Below are 23,627 nucleotides of genomic sequence, written 5' to 3' on the forward strand. Positions count from 1 at the left end.
GTTGGATGAGGCAGTTATTAATTTATTGTCTTTTCATTTTTAGCCCTATACTAAACCCAGTTATCCCTGACAAACAAATAAATCCATAGAACAAGACCACCAATTAAAAAACAGATGCTCCCATTACAATCCTGTCATCTCTTACAACTAAAGCAAACTTCTTGTTAATGTCATTATAGAAAATAGAGCAGAAACTTCCATTTGTGACAGAATTTCCTCCTAGGCCAGAGGACAACAAACTTTTCTCGTAAAGAACCAGAGAGTAACTATGTTAGGCTTTGTGAGCCAAAAGGTGTCTGTTGCAACTACACAACTCTTCTAGTTGTAGTGCAAAAGCAGCCATAAGCAACATGTAATAAATTCCTTCAGCCATGTTCCAATAACTTTTTATGTACAAAAATAGGCAGATTTGTACTTTAGGCAAATGTAGGAGAGTATTTCTTAAATACAATTATTTATTTCTCTTATATCATGATATCTTTTCTTGAACCAGAAGGAAACAGAACCATTTAACTATCAAGTTTTCCTCAGTAGTACATTACTGTAGGGAAAAACATTGTTCATCTGTGAATGATCATGGATTTTAGGTTATTCCGTATGTCCATAAAGCCCATAAATTATAAATAAAGTGGATATAAAGCCATGTCAGATTGACCTTCTCCCTTACCATAGCAAGTTTTCACACAGGTTTTTGAAAGGTCTGTACTTATTTTGCTCTGCTTTCCAAATGTGGAGATAAATATGTTCCCTGACAGCCTGACTCTTTCTGAGGCAGCACTCAATTTATCATTACTCTGGAGCACATTTTCCAAAACCCGACAAAAACATCCCTGAAAGCTTCGGAGGGGAAAAATAAACCCTCATCTCAGGCTGTGTAAGTTACAACCAAGTACAACGATGGATAAAGTAAGAATCAATCTTGATTCATGCTTTTGGAACATCCTAAAAAGTGGCAGTTTGTAATCCAAAGGCCATGGCCCAGCAGAACCAGAGGCAATTAGGCAGGAAACAGAAAAGATATTAAATATTGTTTTTTATGTCACTTTTTTTTTTTAATTTTAAAGAAGCCCATTATTAGAGATCTCAGAGTAAAACGCTATTAAGCTGGTACTCAGTTACCTCTCCTAAAACTGCTTCCTTCAAATTATGTGTAACTGAGAAAAACAAAACAAAACAAAACTAACGACTTGGAACATAAAAACAGGGCCAGTGTTGCCAGAAGAGCTTGGTTAAATGCACTTAGAGTTCCTGAGAGCACTGAAAACACATTAGCCCTGATGGATTTAGTGGATTGCTGACTTGAAAGCTCTTGTCCTTAAGGAAAAGATCTGGGACAGGTAACTTGATGTTTCTTGATGAGGAGTAGAGCCAAAATCAGTCTACATGGAAGGAAAACAAGAGAATATTCACAGGCAAATGAGGGGACTGCCCACCAACACTGGCAATCTTTTGTTCACTAATATTGCAAAAACTATAGACATTAGGCAAATAGCATCCTAAAAATGGCCCTATACTCAAGGCCTACCCTGTAGAAGATGCAAGAAAGCTACATACCTAACTATATACAAGGAGCTGATAAGATAGGTGTCAAAATACAAAAAAAAAAAAAAAAAAAAAAAAAAAAATATTGGGTAACCGCACCTAGAACCAGGGACGGGGCAAGCTGGGAAAGACAGAAATGTTTCCTGGGGATAGAAAAGGGCTGGTACTTGAAGAGATGAACAAATTTAGACAGGAAGAAATTGCGTTGTGGGGAAAGGCTGCCAAGAGAGGAAGGAGAAAGCCTTCTAGGCAGAAGAATGCAAGTTGTATAAAACAGCACATCAGAGAAATAAAAGGCATGCTCACGAAGTGGTTAAATGTGCCAGCATACATACAGGGGGCTTGGTGGGAGGCTAACAGAATAATAATAGAAACTGCATTAATTGAGTGCTAGTTTTGTGCCAGGGACTGTGCTAAGAGAATTTAATGGATTTAGACTTTAAAACAACCATGTAAATGAGTTTCTATTTTTAATCCCATTTGAAAAATAGAAAATTGTGATTAACTCAGCCAAAACCACACAACTAGTAAGTACTAAACTCAGGATTTAAACCAGGCAGTTTCTAATTACTGAGTTCCACAGTGTGTCAGGGGAAGAAAAATCTACAGATTTTTTTTTTCCTGAATTCCAAGCTAAAGTCAATCTACAGCTTATTTATAAGGAATAGGAAAGACACTGAATTATTTTAAGTAGGGACATGGGAAAAATCAGAATCTTAAATATGAAAATAGATACTTAAAATTTTTAAAAAAGTATCAGACAAGGAATGATTTGGGGGAAAAAAAGACCACATAGCAGGCTAAGAGTACAGTGGAGTGAAATTAAAGAGTTTGAAATTGCATAGTATGGGTAAAAATGGAAAAGGGCAAATGTGCAAGAGAACAGTCAAGAAAGATCAGAGTCTCCTGACATGGAAACTGAGAGGGTACTAGGAAGAAAAATCATTACAAGATGATTGAGTCTGGGTTGATGGGAAAGAGAAATTTTGAAGGGATCAAGATGGACTCAGTTTTAATATTTTTGAGAACTCAGTGGGATATATAGATAGAAAAGTCTAATAGGCAGGTGAGAATGGCTCACAAATCCCTCTAATCCAATATGCATAACCTAAATCCATTAAGGCCCACAAAAATAATGGCAAACCAATGGAGTTCTGCTCTAATTCTCTCCTAATTAATGCCAAGATACTGCCTCTCTACTGTGAATGCCAGAAGTTTAAGGGTCATGCTTGACTTCTCTACATTTCCTCATATACTCCTATCCAGACTGTTGTAAGCACTATCAATTTCACTTCATAAATATCACTCAGATTTCTCTTTCTCTCCATTTTTACACCTTTACTGCTGTAATGCAAGCTGCAATTTTGACTCACCTTAATTACTAAGATGGCCTGTTCGTGAGCTATCCAACTTCCATCTTGCCGACCTACCTCTATACCCTATACACAGTACAGCTAGAACAACTTCATCAAAAGATAGATGATGTTGTCCACATATCCCCATCTCCCTCTAATCATTATGCCCAATGCTCTAGGGTTAAAGATAAAACAGTCTTGGGACACCTGGGTAGCTGAGTCAGTTGTCTGACTCTTGATCTTAGCTGAGGTCATGATCTCACAGTTCATGAGATCTAGCCCCACATTGGCCTCTGTACTGACTGCATGGAGCATGCTTGGGATTTTCTCTCTCCCCCTCTCTCTGCCCCTCCACACCCCATGCCATGTGTGTGAACTCTTTCCTTCTCTCTCTTTAAAAGTAAATAAAGTTAAAAATTTTTGAAAAAAGGATAAAACAGTTTCATGCCATCATTAAACTCATACATACCCACGCCAACCTGTATGAGCTTATTCCAGTCTTCAAGTTTACCTTGCGGTATTAGTCTTTTTACAAGCTTTTTTACTTTTGCCTTATTGTCTAGTTAATACCAACTCATCTTTCTGACCTCAGTTTAAAATCATTTCTTCATGAAGCCTTTCAAACCCTCTTGATGAACTCAAATGATACTGTTATATTTGGGCCATTCATTTCAGGTGCAATTTCCAATTTATTGGTATTGTTCTCTGACTGGTTTTCCCTCCACGTCAAACCAACAATTTTCACTTCAGTCTGCTTTGGTCTAACTTGTGCTCCACCATTCAACTGAAATTTCCCTCTTCAAGGTCAACAAAGACTGACTTTCCCAATCCTGTGGCTAACCTACCTGGTCCTCTTGCTTGTCCTCTCAGTAACAAGCCACATATTTCAACAGCTCTTTCTTACTGCAAACTTACTGAGCATCCAGAGAAATTCTCCTGGCTTTCTCCTGCTGCTCTTTCTTACTTTCTCCAAGGCTCATCATTGTATATTCTTCTCTCTCTACTCTGATTCCCTACATGATCACTCCTGGTCCTAGATCTATGCACAAATCTCACATTTTTGTCTCCGACAAGCAGGGGAGAAGAGCATAGGGGGAGACACACACACACACACAAACACACACACACACACACACACACACACACACACACACACAGAGAACATTAAGCAAGCTCAATGCTCAGTGTAGAGTCTGAGGTGGTGCTAGATCCCACAACCCTGGGATCATGACCTGAGCCGAAATCAAGAGTCTGGCACTCAACAAACTGAGCCATCCAGGTGCCCCTCCAATAACTTCTTGAATTTCAGGCTCGTGTACCCAACTGCCTATTTAACAGCACCTATTAGATAATTTAAAGGCATTTCAAATGTAATATGTCCATGGAAGAATGGAACATATTTAATAAATCTAAAATCGTACATTATTTTTTTTTGAGAGAGAGAGAGAGAGAGCTAGGGTGGGGCAGAAGGAGAAAGACAGAGAGAGAGAGAGAGAGAGAGAGAGAGAGAGAGAGAATCTTAAGCAGGCTCTATGCCCAACTTAATGCCCCGTGCAGGGCTTGATCTCATGACCTTGAGGTCATGACTGAAATCAAGAGTTGGATGCTTAACTGACTGAGCCACCCAGGTGCCCCTAAAATAGTACATTATTAAAAATAGCACCCACTCTCTATCACTTCCTTTCCTCTTGCCCGGACTTACTTTTCATCATGGCACTTATATATAAAATGATATTAAGTACTTGTTACTTTCTGTCTCCTCCAAGAAAACGTGTTTCCCCAGGTACTGTTTTTACACTGCATTTCTAATGCCTAGAACAGAACCTGGCATCAGGTAGGTACTCAAAATATATTTACAAATCAAATAATAAATTATTATCAATCGCTCACTAAACTATAAATTCACTAGGCACAAAAACTATGTACGTGTTTTATTAGCATTGTTTTCCAAGTACTTGGTAAATGGTAGTCATTGAATAGTTTTTGACTCATTGAATAAACAGAAGTAACATTCTAATAGTGCAGTCTTACCAATGACAAAGACTAAAGTTACAACAATGAGTGAAGCTATCCAAGGTGGCAAATTCTGTAAAGAGGCTAAAGATAGCAAAAAAACTGATAAAAAGTAAATGAATTTGATAACCAGGAAATTGTTAATAAATTTTAAGGCCAATTTAAGTACAGGTATATATTGATAGCAAAGTATAATTGGCTACAGAGTAAGTGGGAGGCACAGAGACAGACGCCCTAAGGGTAAACATGATATAGTAGATACTCTCCTTAACATCTGAGTTCCCTTCACTCCATATGCCAATGTTGAAATTTTCTGCACCATTATATCAACTAGGTATTCAATACCTATCTGCCTACCCTTAAAGAGGCTACTTCCCCATGGGGTACCTTAAATCTAAAAGAACTGGACCTTTTATTTTTACCTCTGTGTGAATAAGGAGCCATATATCTGAAAGTTATGAGAGTAGGTCATTGCCTACAACACAAAACATTGCTATGAAGTTAAGTTTCAAGGACAGCTACATGAGGGTAATGTTTGAGCCCTTTTATCTAGAAATTGAAATTGGGAAGAAAAACAAGTAAGAGCTGGTAACTGTAATATTTACTGGCCTGTTAGAATTTTTCTAGGTTAATGATTTTTAAAACATTTGATAAGACTACATAGATTGCACCTTGGCAAGTAAGATACAGATAAAGAGGAACACCCTCCAACTGTGGAAGCCAGGAAGTGTTGATACTATGCAGGAAGTGGCCATGAATCTATGAGTCCGTCCAGTAAAACCATTTTTATCACCACTGACTCTAAGCTGGTAAGAACAAAAAAGCTGGTTCAGGTTCTAGAATTGGCAAGAATTAGGGCCATGACTCAACTACGTTCAGCTTTTGCTTTGATTCACAATTATACTGGCAAAGAATCCTTGCAAAGAATAAACACAAGATTAAGAATGTAAGTCAGTAGATGCTCCCTGAGGCTTTGTTTTATTCCATACAAAGGCAAAGCCAAAGTTCAATACTACCAGAATCCCATGCAGAGGGAGGAATCCTCCCAGTTAGCACAGTACAAGATGTAGGAATTTGGCCTTTTATAACCATCTGGTTGGGGGACCACAGCAACAATGAAAGGGCCAGTCCTCTTCCCTTCAGTGAGAGCCTTGCTGCACCACAGATGTATACATACTTCTGTGCTCTATTTCTTGTGCTTCATCAAACCAACAAAACTTTCAGTGCAACTGGCTTGGCTATGGCCTACCACAAGCCCTGGTTAGAAAATCTTCTCCACGCCCTAAGTAGATGGGAGAAGAAGCGCATTTCACAAATCAGTACTCAGTTTAAGAAACAGAAATTCCTATTAGCTAAGAGAAAATGAGTATTCTTTGGGTAGCAAAAGGCCACCAATGTTTTGCTCATCATAAAACACAAACAAAAACAAAAAGTCTTCACAGGTATCAATGAATCCTTTGTACTTAGTCTCTTGACACTCAAGCAAGAAGTACAAAGAAAAGAGTCCTAAAATAAGAACATAAAATTCCACCTTCAATCTACAAAAACAAAAAGTGTGGAATGAATGGAATCTGGACAACATAAAGCAAAGGGAAAGTTGACTTCCAATTTCTTCAAACCAGACCTATCAAAGTCATTTCTGCAAATTAAAAATTAAATTTTCATTTTTTTCCTGTTTGGCCTGGAAAAAATATCATACATCAATACATTAACCTCTTTTAGTAACGTCTAGAACAAATAAAAAAGAGGGAAAAATCAAACATATAAAGTGTTAACAATATATCAGCTTATCAGGATTTCCCCAATCATAAGCTCTAATAGAGTGTCCCTGCCTCAAAGCCATCTCTTTCCACACAGTTTTCATTTCCTTCTGAAGTTATACTTTTTACTATACCACAAATAAAATTAATTAGGGCACATACCATACTGTGTTCTAAGAAAAATGACTGAGTATTTTTTTTTTAGGTCACAGCTAACCTTATTTATATTGCTTAAGTAAAACTATATAGAAAAGAAATACTGTATTAGAAATCCAAAAGCTATTCCAAAGCCAACCTATTCTATAATTTCTAGAGCTACACGTAAGTGAAAAACACACACTTGTAAAGTAGACTAGCATATTGCTGTGGATAAATTCACTTTTAGAGTAAGGTTTGATATAAATCATGTTTTCCCTCCTAAAAATGCCTTCATTCATTTTATCAGTTGATATTTGATTCTGTGGAAAGAATGGAGGGAAGAGAGGGCTATGGGAAAGCAAGAAACTGAGCAAGTGACCATCCTCTCATGAATTACACTCAGAAATCATGATAAAAATCTTCTGTGTTTATTCACACTTTTTTAAGTAAGTGTTTCATGTGGCTGAGGAAAGTATTTTCTTTCTGTTGTCATTGGTACATCATCACTTAAATGGGACTCTGAGAAAGTGACATAGTAGTGGGGAAAGTAGACTAGATTATTTTCTATTCTCTCCACATGTGTGACCTCTTAGCCTACTGTTTACTTCCGATAAGCCCTCAAAGTCTCAGTGTTTATTCTTGTCAGATACTGAAAATAACTCTGAACCTTCCACTTCATCCAGGTTGACAATCAAATGCTGATAATCAATTCATGAAATGTGTCACAAATAAAACAAGTGCCTAAATCTAACGTAAACAGTTAATATTGTAAAATAAAGTGCCAACTACTGAATTTGGTCAAATTAAGAATAATCTTATTCTCTCAAAACAGAATAACATGATTGAATATCATTTCCAGAATAAGCAAATGTATTTATTACTACTACTTACCAAGGGGAAAACGTGATAGAAGACAAGCACTTGATTAGAATAAAAAAAAAAAACTTTACTGAAAAATTGACAGTATATTTCAGAGAACAGAGATGGTCGCTTAGCATTCTAACAGAGTAAACTGAAAGATAAAAACATTGTTGACTGAGGGAAATGCTTTATGAGACAATCCATCACCCTCAATCAAAAAGGAGGCATTTTCAAAATCCACTTATTTATTCAGTGCTATTCTGTTTTTGTTTTCTGTTTTTTGGTTTTTTTTTTTTTTTTTTTTTGGTACCTGTTTTGTACCAGCTACTGTTGTAATCACAGACAAAACAAAGAATGAGAGACACAATGAGAGTGCAAGTAAGGTAGGAAAGGAGCACTGACAGAAAGGATATTTTAAGCAGCTTAATGTCAAAGAAACATTGGATTGGAAGAGAATACTGTGGCAATATATATTCTTGCAAGGATAAAGAGGGGACAAATTATGAAACTATCTAAAAGCTAGGGTATAGGGGGTTGGTGGAGACAGTGGGGAGGAAGGTTGATTTATTTATGGAAATTGATAATTTTTAATTAAAATCTAAAATTTTTAAAAATGTTTAAATATCAATACCAAAATATCAATACCTCTTTGTGCTGTAAACAGCACAAAGAGGAAGAGGGTAATAACATTTAAGTCTTTTCTTAAGGAATTACCAAGTATATGTGTGGCAGAGTTTTATGAGATATCTGTTGCAGAGAATGGAAAGGTAAATAAAACACGGGCACTTAGAAGTATTACTGGGGTCAGACCGAGATGGGAGATCACAAATTTATTATGACACCAGTTTTCACAGTTTTGTGATTTCTGATAGCATTCAATACCCCAAGTGAAAAAGCAAAGCGAAACTGCTCAATTGAGAAAGGGCAAGGATTTTGCCAGATGTGAAGTGGAAGGAAAAGAGTACAAAGAAAAGATTTGGGCAAAGGAATTCTTTAAGTTGTATACTAGGTCATGGCTGCATGGTAAGGAGAAGTGAGTGAGAAAACAGTCGTGAAGAAAACAAGGTGTGTCAAGGTGCTGGAGACTGGTGGGAGGTGGACAGAACAAGATTACTGCTTTGTGATTGATGATTTTAAAGATGAAAAGTTCCAGATAATATCAAGATTCAGAACAGAGTCATTGGCCAATGGTTAACGTGGAAGGGAGCAGAATACCAATGAAGGTAATTTGGTTAAAAATTTCTACAGGCTATTAATTGACTTGTCAACCCATATAATTTAATCAATCGTAATGCAGGGTGCCTGGGTGGTGCAGTTGGTTAAGCATCTAACTCTGGATCTCAGCTCAGGTCATGATCTTACAGTGTGTGGTTTCAAGTCCCGCACCAGGCTCTGTGTTGATGGCGTAGAGCCTGCTTGGGATTCTGTCTCTACTCTCTGCCCCTCCCCAGCGGGTGTGTTCCCTCTCTCTCTCTCTCTCTCTCTCTCTCTCTCTCAAAATAAATAAATAAACTTAAAAAAAAATTTAAAAAAATCATAATGCTAACAGGAGGTAAGAAAAAGGAAAACTGTGATCCAAATTTCTAAATCTGAAGAAGTACTAAAGAAGATGATAGATGATACTGAGAGAGTAGGCGATGACAATATAAAAGACAAAATGAAATAAAACAATACATCTTGGATGAGCTCTATATTTTTTAACATCACACTTCCCAGCTGTTGAAAAGAATCACATACTGACATAAAATGCCATCATTGTAAAGTCATGACCACCTACTCAAATGCCCCTTCCTCCAATATCACCCAGATCCTAGCAAATGCCTCAGTCAGTAACTCCTCCAACCTCGTTCAAAAACTTCAAACTTTCTTCACTTTGTTCAGATTTCTATCAAGAAAGGTTAAATTCCAAAAATATCCTCAATTTAACACTACAAAGCCTATATACCTATTCAGATTGTTCCTTTCTCTCCCTCCTTCCCTCTTTCTCTATAGAAGGTGTTAACTGCTAGTCAAAGTCAACTCATACTCCATGTCTTAAAACCTATTCAATTTCACATTTTTAGGTACCATCAAACATTGCTTTACTTTTCTAAATTTTGTTTTGTATTTGTTTTTGGAACCCATGTTGTGGCACTTGAACTGGTGGACTGAAACACATAGTACAGAGAGGGTTGGAGCCCTTTTCCTCTGCCTCAATACATTTCAGGGGTGGGGACCACCCACTTGACCCCCACCAAGAACAGGAGAGTACACTTTTATATTTTTGATCACTGGGACTTTTCACAGATATTTAATCATGCTCAAAAACTCCTATCTTAGAAAAGCTCCTTCAAATTTCCATTATTGTGCAAAAACAGTTCTTTTTTTCAAATCTTCACAGACAAACTTTTTGAATGAGTCACTCCATCTCCATTTCCTGGGCTCCTACTCACTCTTTAACACATTTTCACCTGGGTTTCACCCCAATCACCATGGCAACACATCTTTAGCTAAAATCACCGATGATCTCCCAGTGTTCAAATCCAATGGATATTTTTCATTCCTCATCTCAACCTCCCAGCAACATCTACAGGGATAATTATTCTGTCTTTCTTATAGGATATTTTCCCCTAGTCTTTGGAATACCATAGATTCCTGCTATTGGTCTTCTCCTGTGTGACAATTCATTTTCACTCTGTATATCCTGTGTATTCCAATATACTCTAAAAATTGACCAACAAACCTACAATTATCTTTTTATCACTCTACATTCTTTTCCCAGGGATTCTTATCTACTTCAAAGGAATCAAGTACTATCTGTATCACCAAATTTATATATCTTTTTCCCAGTTTGCTGCTCGTATCTCTTAATTTATGTAGCCACTATTCACTCAAGAGTTATGCTTGGATGAGTGAAAAGAGTACTGGTTTCCACATCAGAGCAAAGGAATAACGATCTCTAGACATAACTTTGTGTTTTGTTTTTTTGTCCTTGTTTTGAAAAAATTCCTACTTTTTCTCAAGATCCAACTCAAATTCTAAGTTATCTATAATGAATTACTTATTATCTTACTCTCATCTACTATATACTCTCATCTACCTATACTATAGCCTACTACGTACTTCCTGCCCATCTATCTTCTATCATTGCCCAGAACCCATGGTGTTATAAATTCTATATTCATGTGTCTTCCTCTAACCCCCAAATTAGGAGCCACTTAATGACAGGACCAGGTTCTATTCATAAATTTCTTCTCAGAACTTTCTACTCTGATGTATGAGAGATGCTCAAAAATTTTTATATGAACAAATGAGTGCCAATAGACCAATAAATTGTTCTCTGGGGTTTTCAAAGAGATATTAATAGATATTCCCAAAAGAAAAGATTCTGGGATTAAATAAAGTCGGGGAAATTTGTACTAAATCCCACTTCTAGAGATTCCAACACACACTTGCATCTGACGAACTATAAGAAGTCCTTAAAATAGAAAACTATTTAATTTTGTTTAATGTTTGGATAAAGAAAGCTTTCTTGCCCTTTTCTTCTTTTAACACACATACTAGCATTCCTCAAACAATTTTCCCTTTGTCTTAACATAGTTTGGATTTGGATTTTAACTTATTAGAATCAGCAAAACAGATGTTAAAAAAAACAGAAATTATGCACATTCTCTTTATCTAGGATTCTCCCCAAAGGTAAGGCACAGGGGCTAATTCCTTTGATACAGCTTTGACAGTTCATAGTGGAGAAGAAATTTTGATCAGTATAGTACTCCCATATTATTGATATATACACCAAATCTAACAGAATCTTGTTGTTTTCTTTTTTATAAAAGAATTTATAAAATAATTTAATTTTAAGAATTAGAAAACACTGTCCAACCATAAAGAATAGCAATATTATAGCCACACTGAAATCATTGTTTTCTTTTGCTTTGCTTTGAAAGTGTTCTTACGAAGATAATATAGTTACCTGAATACTAAACATACCAGCAAGCAGTTATGCAAGTAACTTAAATGACAGAAGCATCTGTGGCTCCAAAATATAATTTCCACATGAAGGTGAAAACCCTGTACCACTTCACCTTCACAATATGTTTTCTGATAGAGTTTACAGTACATTGAAAACCAGGAACCCAAACACAACAATAGTCCCACCGTGAATGGTTTTTATGCTATACTGTTTTCAGTGTGTGACAGGGAAGGAAACTCTATTTGCCAAATAGAAAGTTCTGACATATGGGGTGGCAAATAAGATTATGTAACGATAAAGCACCCATCTTGGTAACCAGAACTCTTATTAAGAACAACAGGATAGCAAAGTGACTCATCAGCTTGTGTGCTCTTTCTCAATTCTAGTAATTTGGGACAAGTGTGGGGAAGTTACAAGTTGTTTATGTGCAGCCCAAAATGACAGGCAATACAAGTTACTAAGCAACATTAAGGACTCGCGTTTTTCTAATCCTTAAAAGCTGCCACAAGCTGAAAAATCCTGTAATATAAAGGTAAAGGGAAAAGCAATGTGGGAGTCATGTTTCTGACTGAATGAAAATGTGTTGCTCAATAATTCTAAAATTCTGATTCACCATGAGTTCATCAGTCTTAGTTTTAGGATTACTTCACGTGCATAATCCTCCTCTCATCACTGTCAACACCAGAAACTTGTTCTATCATGACAAAAATGATAATGGGGGGAGATGTGTGGAAATGGTTCTTATAAATCTTGAAACCAGTTTGTTCCTCAGTAAATTGGACCTCTGTTCTTCTCTATTTCAACTCTTTCTTTCATAGCACTTAATAAAACAATAACAACAATAAATCATGTATTTGCTTCCTTGTTTATTATATTGGCTTGTGTCTTTCTCTTTCACTGTACTACCTTCAGTACTGTAGGAACTTGTCCCTTATTTTATTCTTCCTTCCCTGAGGCTGGCATATTGCTTGACAGAGTAGCCCATCAATGACTAAAGAATGAAATAAAATAAGGGCACCTGGGTGGTTCAGCTGGTGAAATGTCCAACTGTTGATTTCAGCTCAGGTCATGATCTCACAATTTATTTGTTCAAACCCGGTGTCAGGCTCTGCACTGATTGTGCAGAGCCTGCTTGGGATTCTCTCTCTCTCTCTCTCTCTCTCTCTCTCTCTCCCTCTCTCTCCTCATTCCCTGCCCTCCCCCTGCTCATGTGCTCTCTCTCTTTCTCAAAATAAATAAAAGAATAAACTTAAAAAAAAAAGTATGAAATACAATAAAACACAGGATCCTGGTGTTAGTAGTTCTGTTTCTTAAGGTAATAGTTTTAGTAACAGTGTTTATTTATATGAACCTTAAAATTTCCCAGAGGTAGCTGTGTGTTACTTACAATCCCTAAAATACAATGTTATGAAAGGAAGGCAAGCGAGAATTCCCCAGTCTTTCTTTCTTTTCATGAAGGAACCAGTGAAGGGATTCCTTGGTCAAAAGCCCAGGAAAAAACATTTCCTCACATTCTCTGTCTCAGCAAAACAAGTTGCTGAATAAAATACAAACTCATCTTATGTGTTTGAAGTTCTGTTTTCAGGTCAAAGATCCTGTAACGCTCTTCCATAGCACCTCTATTTCTTCCTCCTTTCCAGTTCATATAATTCAAAAGGAGTCCATTTATGTAATAATAGATTTGCTCACACAAGAGGAAATTTTCCCAGTCTGCATAGGTACAAATAGAATAGTTGATAAGGATGAAAATAGAGCATCAGTTTGCATATTAAATGGATGATAGCTGTGACTGCCTTTTAAGAATGGTGGAGGAAGAAAAGTGAAAGGCCTCTCACCATGGTTCTAGCTAAAGGGAAGAGAACTACAGTTTCTTTGTTTTTAAATTTTTTAAAGTTTCTTCCTTTATTTTGAGAGAGAATATGAACTTGAGCTAGGGAGGGGTAGAGAAAGGGAAGAGAAAGAATCCCAAACATGCTCCATAACATCAGCATGAAGACCAACGTGGGATTCAAACCCAGGAACTATGAGATCCTGACCTGGGTCAAAATCCAGAGTCAGCCGCCCAACCAACTGAGCCACCCAAGCACCCTAAGAATTAAAATTTCTAAGGGTTGATTGTGTGCCCGCCACTCTCCTGGCAGTATTTACATGTGCTATCTAATTTATCTTTGTGACCAGTTGCCATTTTTTTCCTATAATTCAATAAAAACCTTTTGGGCAAAATACTAAGTAAAGATGACCCTAATGAGAGGCTGTTTATTATAACATTTAATAGATTTTATGAGTTTCATAAATGTTTTATTAATATAAAACTAAAATGGAAACAGTTTTTAGATTTAAATTTTATTTAGAACATTTTCTTTGCTATTAGTACTTTACTTTTTACCTGAGACAACATCCTAAGTAAATAGGAAGTAACAAATAGCTAATATTTTTGAGTATTTATTATGTTCCTTCTGTTCTAAGCCTCTTACACACAGGATTAATTCAATAATTCAATTCAATAAAGTGGATATCATTTTCATTACCCCTATTTTACAAAGAGAAATCTAAACCAGAGACTTTAAGTTACTTGCTCAAGGTCATCCACATAGTAAAGATTTGAGGCCATGCAATTTGAATGCAAAGAGTAAGTGTTAACCCCTATATCACAGTGCCTAAGAAGGAAATAATGAAATTCAAATGGGCATCTTTGCATACTGAGAAATTTTACATGGAGTCGATTTCCCCACACCTTAAACCACAATTCCATCATCATGAATAATCAAAATATGATATAAGTCAAGACTCTGTAAAGAAAAAAGAAATATAAAGGAAGGTCTAGCTATTTCACTGAGGTAATCTCATCCTGAGATAACTTTGTTGATGGAACTCCAAAGGGATCTTAAATACCTACCACACATCTCATCACATCTGTTCTTCTTCTGGTTATAACTCTTATTTGACAACTGATTTGTGTGGTTTGGAGAGTAAAATAGAATTATTTGACCTAAGACGATATTTTTAATGAAAATGCTGTATTTGGACAGCCCTAGGCAATGTCCATTCAGTTCACATCATTATGTTGTTTTAATACTTAATGAAAGAAATTTACAAATCATTAATAAGTAAAATACAACTTATCCCATAAACTGAAAATACTTCTTTGGGGGAGGGAGAGTGGGGACTGATTTTCCCACTACTATCTTTTTTTTTTTTTTTTCATTTTTCTCTAGTGGTAGTCAAGGTTCTAACATCTGCTCACAGATATGACTCAATATTTATCAGCTATGACTAAATCAAAATCTTCTCAGGACTTTTCCTCAAAGAAAATGAGTTCAAGAAACAATTTTTTAAAAGAGCCATCTCACAACTTCATTCTATCGGCAAAACATTTTTGCTGAACCATTTATTCTAATATCCCCCACCCCCAGATACATTAGTACCAGAAATTAGTTATCATTGTAAATTTCAATATTGCAATTTGGAATATGCCATCTGTCACCTTCCAAAATATTGTCTCCTATATTCTAAATATATAATACCACAGAGGGTGGCAAATATCTTTTGAGTAATTTCATACTAATTATGAGTTCAACTAATTAAAATATACTATCTGGCTCAGAGGTGGTAACTTGCATTTGAAACATTATTTTCTAGACTTTGCAGGGATAAAGACTGGAATTGGAACTACCTATCCCTTCAGGGAATTGAATTAGAGCTTTGAATTCAATGGTTTTTGATTTTTACTTTTGTATTAGACATAACACTCAGCACTAATGTTCCAAAGATAAATAAAGCTTAATTTCCTTCCTCAATTTAGAAAATAGATTATTTCAACCCTCAGTGGCATATCCAATAATAAAGGTAAGCACAAGTTTCAGTGGAACAACAGAAAAGGACAGTTAGGCCAGTGGTGGAATCCAAATAGAATCCTGAAAGGTCATGATGCTACAGCAGAAGCTTAAAGATGTATCCTAAGGTAAAACACTAATGGAATAAGGACAGAAGGATCTGCGTGTCAAGAAAGAAATTACAGACAGAGACAGGTGTAAGCAGAGATGAAAGAGGTAAACAAATAGCATGAACTGTAAAGGGTTATAAAAAGCCAGTAAGAGTTAAGAGTAGACTTGTAGCCTTTGGGTTAAAGGCAAAGGCTGTAGAACCAGACTTCCCGTTCATACACCAGCTCTGTAACTATTAATTTCTAACTGTGGGTAAGTCACTTAACCCTATTGTGCCTCACTGTGCTCTTTTATAAAATGGGAATGCAGACGATAATAGGATTATCCTACAAGAGTAACACTGTCAAGATTAAATGTGCAAGATATTCATACAACCAAATGGTATGTAGTAAGCACTCAGTAAGTGTTCCTGTCATTATTTTTAAACCCTAAGGGGAAAAGAGCCAAAGCACCACATCCAAAAATCAACTCTTGACAGGAACTCTATTTCTAACCTTGATTTGCAGTGTCACAAGTGACAAGATACAAAACAAAGAATCAGGGCTAATAATGTAAATGTATTTGCAAAGCTCCATCAAAGTTCATCAACTTTCCTTTTGCAGCATATGTATTTTTACTCTCATTTTGAAGGTATTATTTTTGGTGCTCCTTGATCTGTAGTGATTGGCAAATTGCCAATTAGAAGTAACTGACTCAAGGACACTGTTTCAAACTTCCAATGCAATACAGATTCTCTGTTAAAAGGCAAATCCTTCATTTCAAATTGTTGACTCAGATAATACTTAAAAAAGAATTTCAGCTGTTTAAATTTAGCATGCTGAGAAAGACCAATCTTAAAATATTGTTTGGCATTATGCCCACAACATTTTCATTTTTTTCCTTGTTAGTGTTTGTCTTCTGTGTTAAGAAGACAAGCGACAGTAATCATGTTATTCTCCGTAACACTTCAGATTTTACCTAAATGAACCATTTTCTTTTTATCCTCACCAGTTAAAGATGGCCTTTCATTTCCTGGCAAATTTTCAGAAAGTGCTTATGCAAAAACCAGTGAGATTTCCAAACCACTGTTTTACCTCTTCAGTCATCAGCAGGCCTTTCTCCCCCACTTTCCTTTGAATCATCACTTTTACTCTTTAAAAAATGTGTAAAGGACATTATCTGAAGACAAACCTAATCTAATTTTTATAATTAGACCTTATAAATACTTAAAGAATTGTTTTAAATCTGTGCTTTATCTATCTACCCCACATACCATCCAAAGAGTTTGTTTTTTAACATCCCTCAGGACACAGTCTCTGGACAAGTTCTCATACAAGTCTCCCACCATGATAAGCCAATCTCCCCTTAGTTCCCTTTTATCCCTCTTGGTTTTGGGGCTTTCCAACTTCTTTCCCTCCTACATTAACTCCATCATTTTCCTTCCTGGAAAAGATATTTCCAGCTTCATTCCCATGGATCATGAAACCATAGTAGGACACTTCACTTGGAATCATTGATTCTGCTAAGTTTGGATTTGGGGTCAATTCAGATTCTAAATTGAGTGGATCCAATCTTGGTTATTGGTACAGGAGGGAGTTCTCTCCTGATGATTTCTCAAGCACTCTCAACATTCTTCAACGATAGAACAACAAGCTCATTCCACTAGGATATGGTAGAGTACCATTTAAATAAAACAAAGTGGCAAAGTGATTAATCCTAGCCCACCAGTTACTGAATATACTGCTTTAGGCAGTTTGCTTATTTACTCTGAGATTAAGTTTCTGATAAATGGGAGAAAATGTAGCTGTTATCCCATAAATGAAAGAACTATTAAGAGCTTGAATCTACTTCACAATCAATACCCAAGGGTGAACAAAGCCATAAGATTCTTACGAGTTCTGATTTTTGTGTTGGCTTTTTAAAAGAGAGAGAAAATGTCATGAATGGGAAAGGAGCAACAGGAAGAGCCTTCTTTAAATTCTTGCCTAGATCTTCCTCCAGGCAGATGCTCCTAGGCTAGAAGTATTACCCTTAAGATAATATTACAACAGTATGATGCATGCATAAGTAAAGTTCTGTTCCTGAGGCCAGCCAGGAGGAGAAGCATCCAGGAAAGGATATTCTTAATGTCATTTCAAGCCTATACATCAACATCATAGTCATTATTAGCGGGGACCAGCAGTTATCTTTGGCTTGTCTGGCTACAACTCTTCCTTCTTCCAATAGTGTTCAAGGAAAGCATGAGTCATAGGATACATGCTTAGTTCAGATGCTTTTCCCAGCAAAACTTACTACTGGTTTAAACCTTAAAATAATTGATTTCAAAAACAGTTTTGAAAATCTTCACCTCGGACATACCATGAGGTGTAACCTGAGGTTTATCATGAGGACAATCAAAATATGAAGCAAATGTATTCCCCAAACTCAACTCCACCCACCTATGTTTCTATCTTTAAAGATAGTCTCACAAATCCCTATTCAACTACAACTCCTAGTGATTCCATTCAGGCTCTCAGCCTGATGTTTCTGGTCTTTAGCCAATACTTGAGATACAAGTAACGATCTATTCTAGAGTTGTTTACAAACTGGCTCCAACCATATTCTTTGAGTCTTTGTATAGATGCTTCCTTTTCCCTTTTGTTGCCGTCTAAAATTTTTAACCACCCTCATGCATGCACTATCACAATATGTCCTCTGGATGATATTTTACTCAGTGATTTACAAAGTCATATGTAGAGTTTTGCACCAAGAAATATGTGTATATGGAACAGGTTACCTGTAACTAACTGGGTATTTCCATAATGACAAGAACATTATATGGAGATCCTTAGGATGAGTAGGTGAAGTAAGTCAAATTACATTCGGGATATGTTTTATTTCTTAAAAAGATAATGAAGATTAGGTGGATTTGAGGAGTTTAACACAATTAAAAACTGCAATAACTGGATAAGAGTGATCCTTAGTTTCTCCTTTCTAATGATGGAGAGTTTTAGAATTATTTTGCATTTCACAATAGTTGTTTCATAAGTTTTGACACCTCTTTATCCTAAAGAATTTATGACAGCACATGAGACAAACCAGCTTAAAATCCTGGATTCCGTTTTGGGTAACCTCTGTGTTTTCATTAATCTTTCTTGGAGAAAACTATAGTAATAGAATAATTTTTTCCAGTGATTCTGTAACTAAGTCTAATAGTTTTTGTGAAACATGGTGGTTCTTCTTTTTTTCTTCATTATAAAATTCTGGTGAGTGTAAAAGAGGGACTGGTTAGAAATACACCAACATTTCCAGATTAATTATTCCTGGCTTCTCTCTAAAAAAGACCTTTAGTATTCTGCCTGAATTCACATTTATTTGGTCATTTGCTTTACAATGGGCTGGCTGTGTCACTGACCTGTTTTTTACCTCCTTTTAAGAGTTTGTTATCTGTAATTTGAGCAACCAGTTGAAGTACTTTTGCAAAAGTTTTTTCGCCTTCATTTTATTTTGCCAGGGACCACAATGCTGCTTGGTTCTGAGTATAAAGCCATCTGTGTAAAAACCACCACTTTGAAATCACAAGGAAGGGACTGCTTAGCAAGTGGAGGTGCTGATTGCCGGAGTAAGAAACTGGGGGAATCCAGCACTTCCATCCACTAAAGAGTATTTGCATGTTTATCGTATCATCAGAGTCGCCTAGGCTGTTGTTGCCTGGCAGTTATCTAGAGCCCTACTTCACATTTTAACTCAACCAAGTAAATCAAAGACCTTCCCTTCATTTTGTTTGCTGGACTGCTTCTTTATTTTGCAGATTAGGAAGGAGCCTGGAATAAATTTGTAGCAATTAGCTGAGCATTTGTAAGTGCAAGTTGGCCTCTTCACGAATTTTCTTTTGCAAAGGCAAACTGCCATCCATTGGTAACTTTCGGGAGCACGCGCTGGTAACGAAATGTAGGACGCATTTACCAGTTTTGTTGCCTAAAATCCCAAAGGACTGAGCGCTTTATGCATACCTCGCCAAAAAGCCACAGCCTTCAGCAAATAGCCGAGCAAGTACACCAACTATAGCGTAACTAGGACGGGAGTCGGAGAGACCAACGGATTTAACATCTCAAGGAGAATCAGAGCTATGCTTTTCTAACTTTCCTCGCCATTTCTTCTCAGCTTCCCTTCCCCCCGCAGCACAAACCCAGAAGGCACTCAAACTGCCAACCGTGTCGAGTTTAACTTACTGCAGTGTGATGCAGGCGAAGGCTGGGCGCATCTCCCAAGCGAGGGCAACCGCTTTTCCGGAGAGGACCTGCGCCTGGACCGGCCAGCCCTCGGGATCGCTTCCAGCTCGCACGCTCTCCGCTCGGGAAGAAGGTTGCCTCTCGGCTCGGCTTCCCCCAGAGGAGTGGAGCTTCAAGAACTCCGCTCGCAGCCTCTCCTCCCCTCCACTTCCACCCCCTTGCACAACGCGCGGCCCATTCTAACTAGTGTCGGAGAGATGGACATCGACTTCCAGTCCACAACACACAGGCGGCCTGCAGCCCACCGGTCCCTGACAATTTGCAACTCCCAAACAGCGGAGGCTGAACGATGTGGCTTTCCGGAGCCTGAAAGTCATCTGTGGCATCCCGCTTCCCCACCTCGCACTCCCGCTTCCCCTCCCATGCGCGGCCACCTCCAGGCTCCCGGTTAAGCCCGGCATCGCCAACGGTTATTTTGGTAGCCATACCAAGGGGCATGCGAGGGAAACGGGATTTGTCAGAGCTTGAAATACCTGTTGTCCATGACTCATGCTCTTGTTTCATCTCTCTGAGTCCTTCATTTCTATCAAGACGCGGTGATGTTGGGAATCCGTGCAGTGCGTGTGTGTCTGTGTGTGTGTGCGCGCGCGTATGTGGTAAGGAGGAGGCAATCTGCGCGGCAGCGAGCAACAGCCCTGCCTATCTCTAGCTGCCGCTTCCACAGCTGCTGTTGCTACTATTGCTGTTGGAGCTCAGGGAGAATGAGACAGAAAGAGACAGTGCTTTACAGCTATTTAACTGCTGGACCAGTTATAAGAGGAGGGTGGAGACTGTGCAGGTATGAGTGGCTGCGGCTGAGACATTAGGCTTGATTCACCGCAATTACTACCATTCAGGATACATTTCCCCTTCAACAGGAAACTTGATACCTGTCTCCCCATCACCCTTGTGCTAACTACAGTCCTTGATGGGTCATTGTTCATCAACCACTTGCTAACCCACTTCTAGCAATTCTAACAGCTGCACACTCTATTTCTGCATTCCAGTCTGGGAGCAGGTGACTCGAGGATGGATGACGACAAACTAGGAAGGCAAGGGGAAAAGCAGGTGAATATTAGAAGGGAAACTGTGTATGTAATCGGTCAGGTCACAGGTAAAAGGATAATTTTGAGTCACGTGTGTAAAATAATGCGTTGGAGTAATACAAATGTAAGCCTGTGTACAAATCATCTCTATCTTATAAAATGTGGGCAAAATCAATTAAGGAGCGTGTTTACAAGCTTAAGTGCAGGCTACCTTGATATACACACATCCCTTGGTGGCTCTGTCTTCTGTACATAGTATCCACTTGATTTCAATGCATTACTATTTCTGTTAGCTAGAAATTCTGATGAAAACCTACCAGTGACTGCTGTTTGTGGACTCCCCCTTCCCTCCTTATTGGTTTCTCATTCTCTGTCCTGATTTATCTCCAGCTTATTCTCACATAAGGTGAAGCTGAGCTGAAATAAGAAGTTAAGGAAGTTCTCAAAACCCCCAAAGACAAGAATACTTCTTAATAACTAACTTAATTTGCTCTAGCAAGTTTGTCTTCATGTTCTTGCTCTGTAAGAGTCTGCCTAACAATGAATAACCCCTCCTAAATAGACACACATGCATGCACGCACACACACACACACACACGTGCACACCACTTAATTGATAATATTTATTTATTTATTTATTTATTTATTTATTTATTTATTTTGAGAGAGAGAGAGAGAGAGAGAGAGAGAATGAGTAGGGGAGGGGGAAAGGGAGACAGAGAGACAGACAGACACAGAATCCAAAGGAGGCTCTGTGCTGTCAGCACAAACCCCTGTGCAGGGCTTGATCTCAGGAACCATGAGATCATCATCGGGGCTGAAATCAAGAGAGTTGGACAGTTAACTAACTGAGCCACTCAGGCACCCCAATTGGTGGTGGTATTAAGCCACTCTCAGCATTTAGTTGTCTAAGCTAAAAATAAACTTAATTCCTTTTTAATTTTATTTGTAATGCACACCATTAATTATTTCTGCTCTGCTCTGAGCAATTTTCATATTTGCCATACAGTTTCTCACTTGCCAGGGCTTATGTAATCAGGGTTAATTTGGAGGATGTTAATACAAAAAGAAGGAAGCGTAACAGAAATACAACAGAAGATCCAAAAGGAGGAAAAGAACCCAAAAGGATTAAGTAATACATCTTTTCCTGATCTGTTTATATTAGAAAATCACCGCTTTCAGCGAAAAAAAGACCAGTTCATGTGCAAAGCATTTATCAATTGTCCAATAATTATCAATTTACCAAAACCAACCTTATGACAATTATTATAGAAAATACATAGATTAATATTTTGTTTTAAAAGTCATACAATGTACTAAATTCAAAGAGTATATAGAATTATTTAAATGTTAAAATCCTAATAAAACTTAAGGTCAAATAGTCACATAATTTTGCCTCTTCAATTTCTGTTTATATGTTACCATTATTAAAAATCCAGGGGCGCCTGGATGGCTCAGTCGGTTAAGTGTCTGACTTTGGCTCAGGTCATGATCTCGCAGCTTGTGGGTTCAAGCCCGACTTTGGGCTCTGTGCTGACAGCTGAGAGCCTGGATACCACTTCATATTTTCTGTCTCCCTCTCTCTATGCCCCTCTCCTGCTCTCTCTCTCTCTCTCAAAAATAAACATTAAAAAAATCTTAAAAAATAATCCAGAGTAGCTTCACATTCAAACCTATATTTAATGTAATATAAGGAGGTAGGCAAAGGTTGTCCACCCTACTTAGAAATATATTTGATATAGAAGATCAAATTTATCCATAGATCCATCAGTGGATTTTAGTAATTCATAAGAATCATTGTGTAATTAATGAACCTCAGAAACACAGTGGCAGAGAAATAAACTTGTTCTATAAATTTCCATCAATCAACAAACCCAACAATTTATGGGTTTATAGAAATAAATAATATCTTAATTGCCAACTAAACCTCTTTATTATCAAAACATGTATGCCTGGTGTACCTGGGTGTCTCAGTTGGTTGAGTGTCTGACTTAGGCTCAGGTCATGATCTCATGGTTCAGGGGTTCTAGCCCCATGACTGGCTCTGAAGTGGTAGCTCAGAGCCTGGAGCCCACTTTGAATTCTGTGTCTCCCTCTCTCTCTGCCCCTCCCCCACTTGTGCACATGTACCCAAGCTCTCTCTGTGTCTCTCAAAAATAAATAGACAATAAAAAAAAAAAAACATGCCTTCCCAAACTAGATTCTGTAATTCCCAAACTAAATATGTGTTTGCTGTAGAAAAGCCCAAAGATGGCAAGCTTTGCAGTGGCAGAAGCCGTGGCTGTTTGGTTCCTTCCTATGCCTCTAGCATCAAGCAATGTGCTTAGAATGTACTATGTGTACAGTAAGTAGTTTTCTAACAAATGAGTGAATGAATAAATAAATTAATTTCTGGATGCAAGATATTGGGAAGATAGGTGAACTTGGAATATGGATGTTTAAATTCTTCCAGTCTTTACTGCTAAAAAGTATCTCATAGACTTTACAGAACTTCATAATAAATGCCCCTAATACTTGCCCAAAATGGTTTTCTACTATATGAATTCAATCAACATTAATTCCCTAAAATCTCATTTTCTAAGAATTTTGCAAACCAGTAACATCAAGACCTATTCATCCCTAAGAAATGCGTGGTTTCTCCCACTTTTACTTCCAAATCTGTAGCTAGTTCAGTGGGTACTTGGCTAGATGTTTGAGAAAATAGGTTGTTCACAGGAAACAATAGGTATTGGCAAGGATGTGTACAAACTGGAAACCTCTTACACTGGTAGTAGGAATGCACCTGGT

At 37.5% G+C, this 23,627-nt stretch overlaps 1 protein-coding gene and 1 non-coding gene across 15 annotated transcripts in view; both read right to left on the reverse strand.

Moving 5' to 3' along the window:
- Nucleotides 1–20,368, reverse strand: part of DGKB (diacylglycerol kinase beta) — a 713,599-nt gene extending 693,231 nt beyond the window's left edge. For all 14 annotated transcript variants that reach the window (XM_042967524.1, XM_042967496.1, XM_042967510.1 and 11 more), the window contains exon 1: nt 20,289–20,368. The gene's annotated coding sequence lies outside the window, so the exon portion shown is untranslated. The remainder of the gene's footprint in view (nt 1–20,288) is intronic.
- Nucleotides 9,790–9,916, reverse strand: LOC122236810. The gene has a single exon (XR_006215057.1). It is a non-coding gene; the product is annotated as a small nucleolar RNA SNORA57 (small nucleolar RNA).
- Nucleotides 20,369–23,627: the final 3,259 nt, after the last annotated feature.

The sequence above is a fragment of the Panthera tigris genome, chromosome A2 (assembly GCF_018350195.1).
Source record: "Panthera tigris isolate Pti1 chromosome A2, P.tigris_Pti1_mat1.1, whole genome shotgun sequence".
NCBI lineage: Eukaryota > Metazoa > Chordata > Mammalia > Carnivora > Felidae > Panthera > Panthera tigris.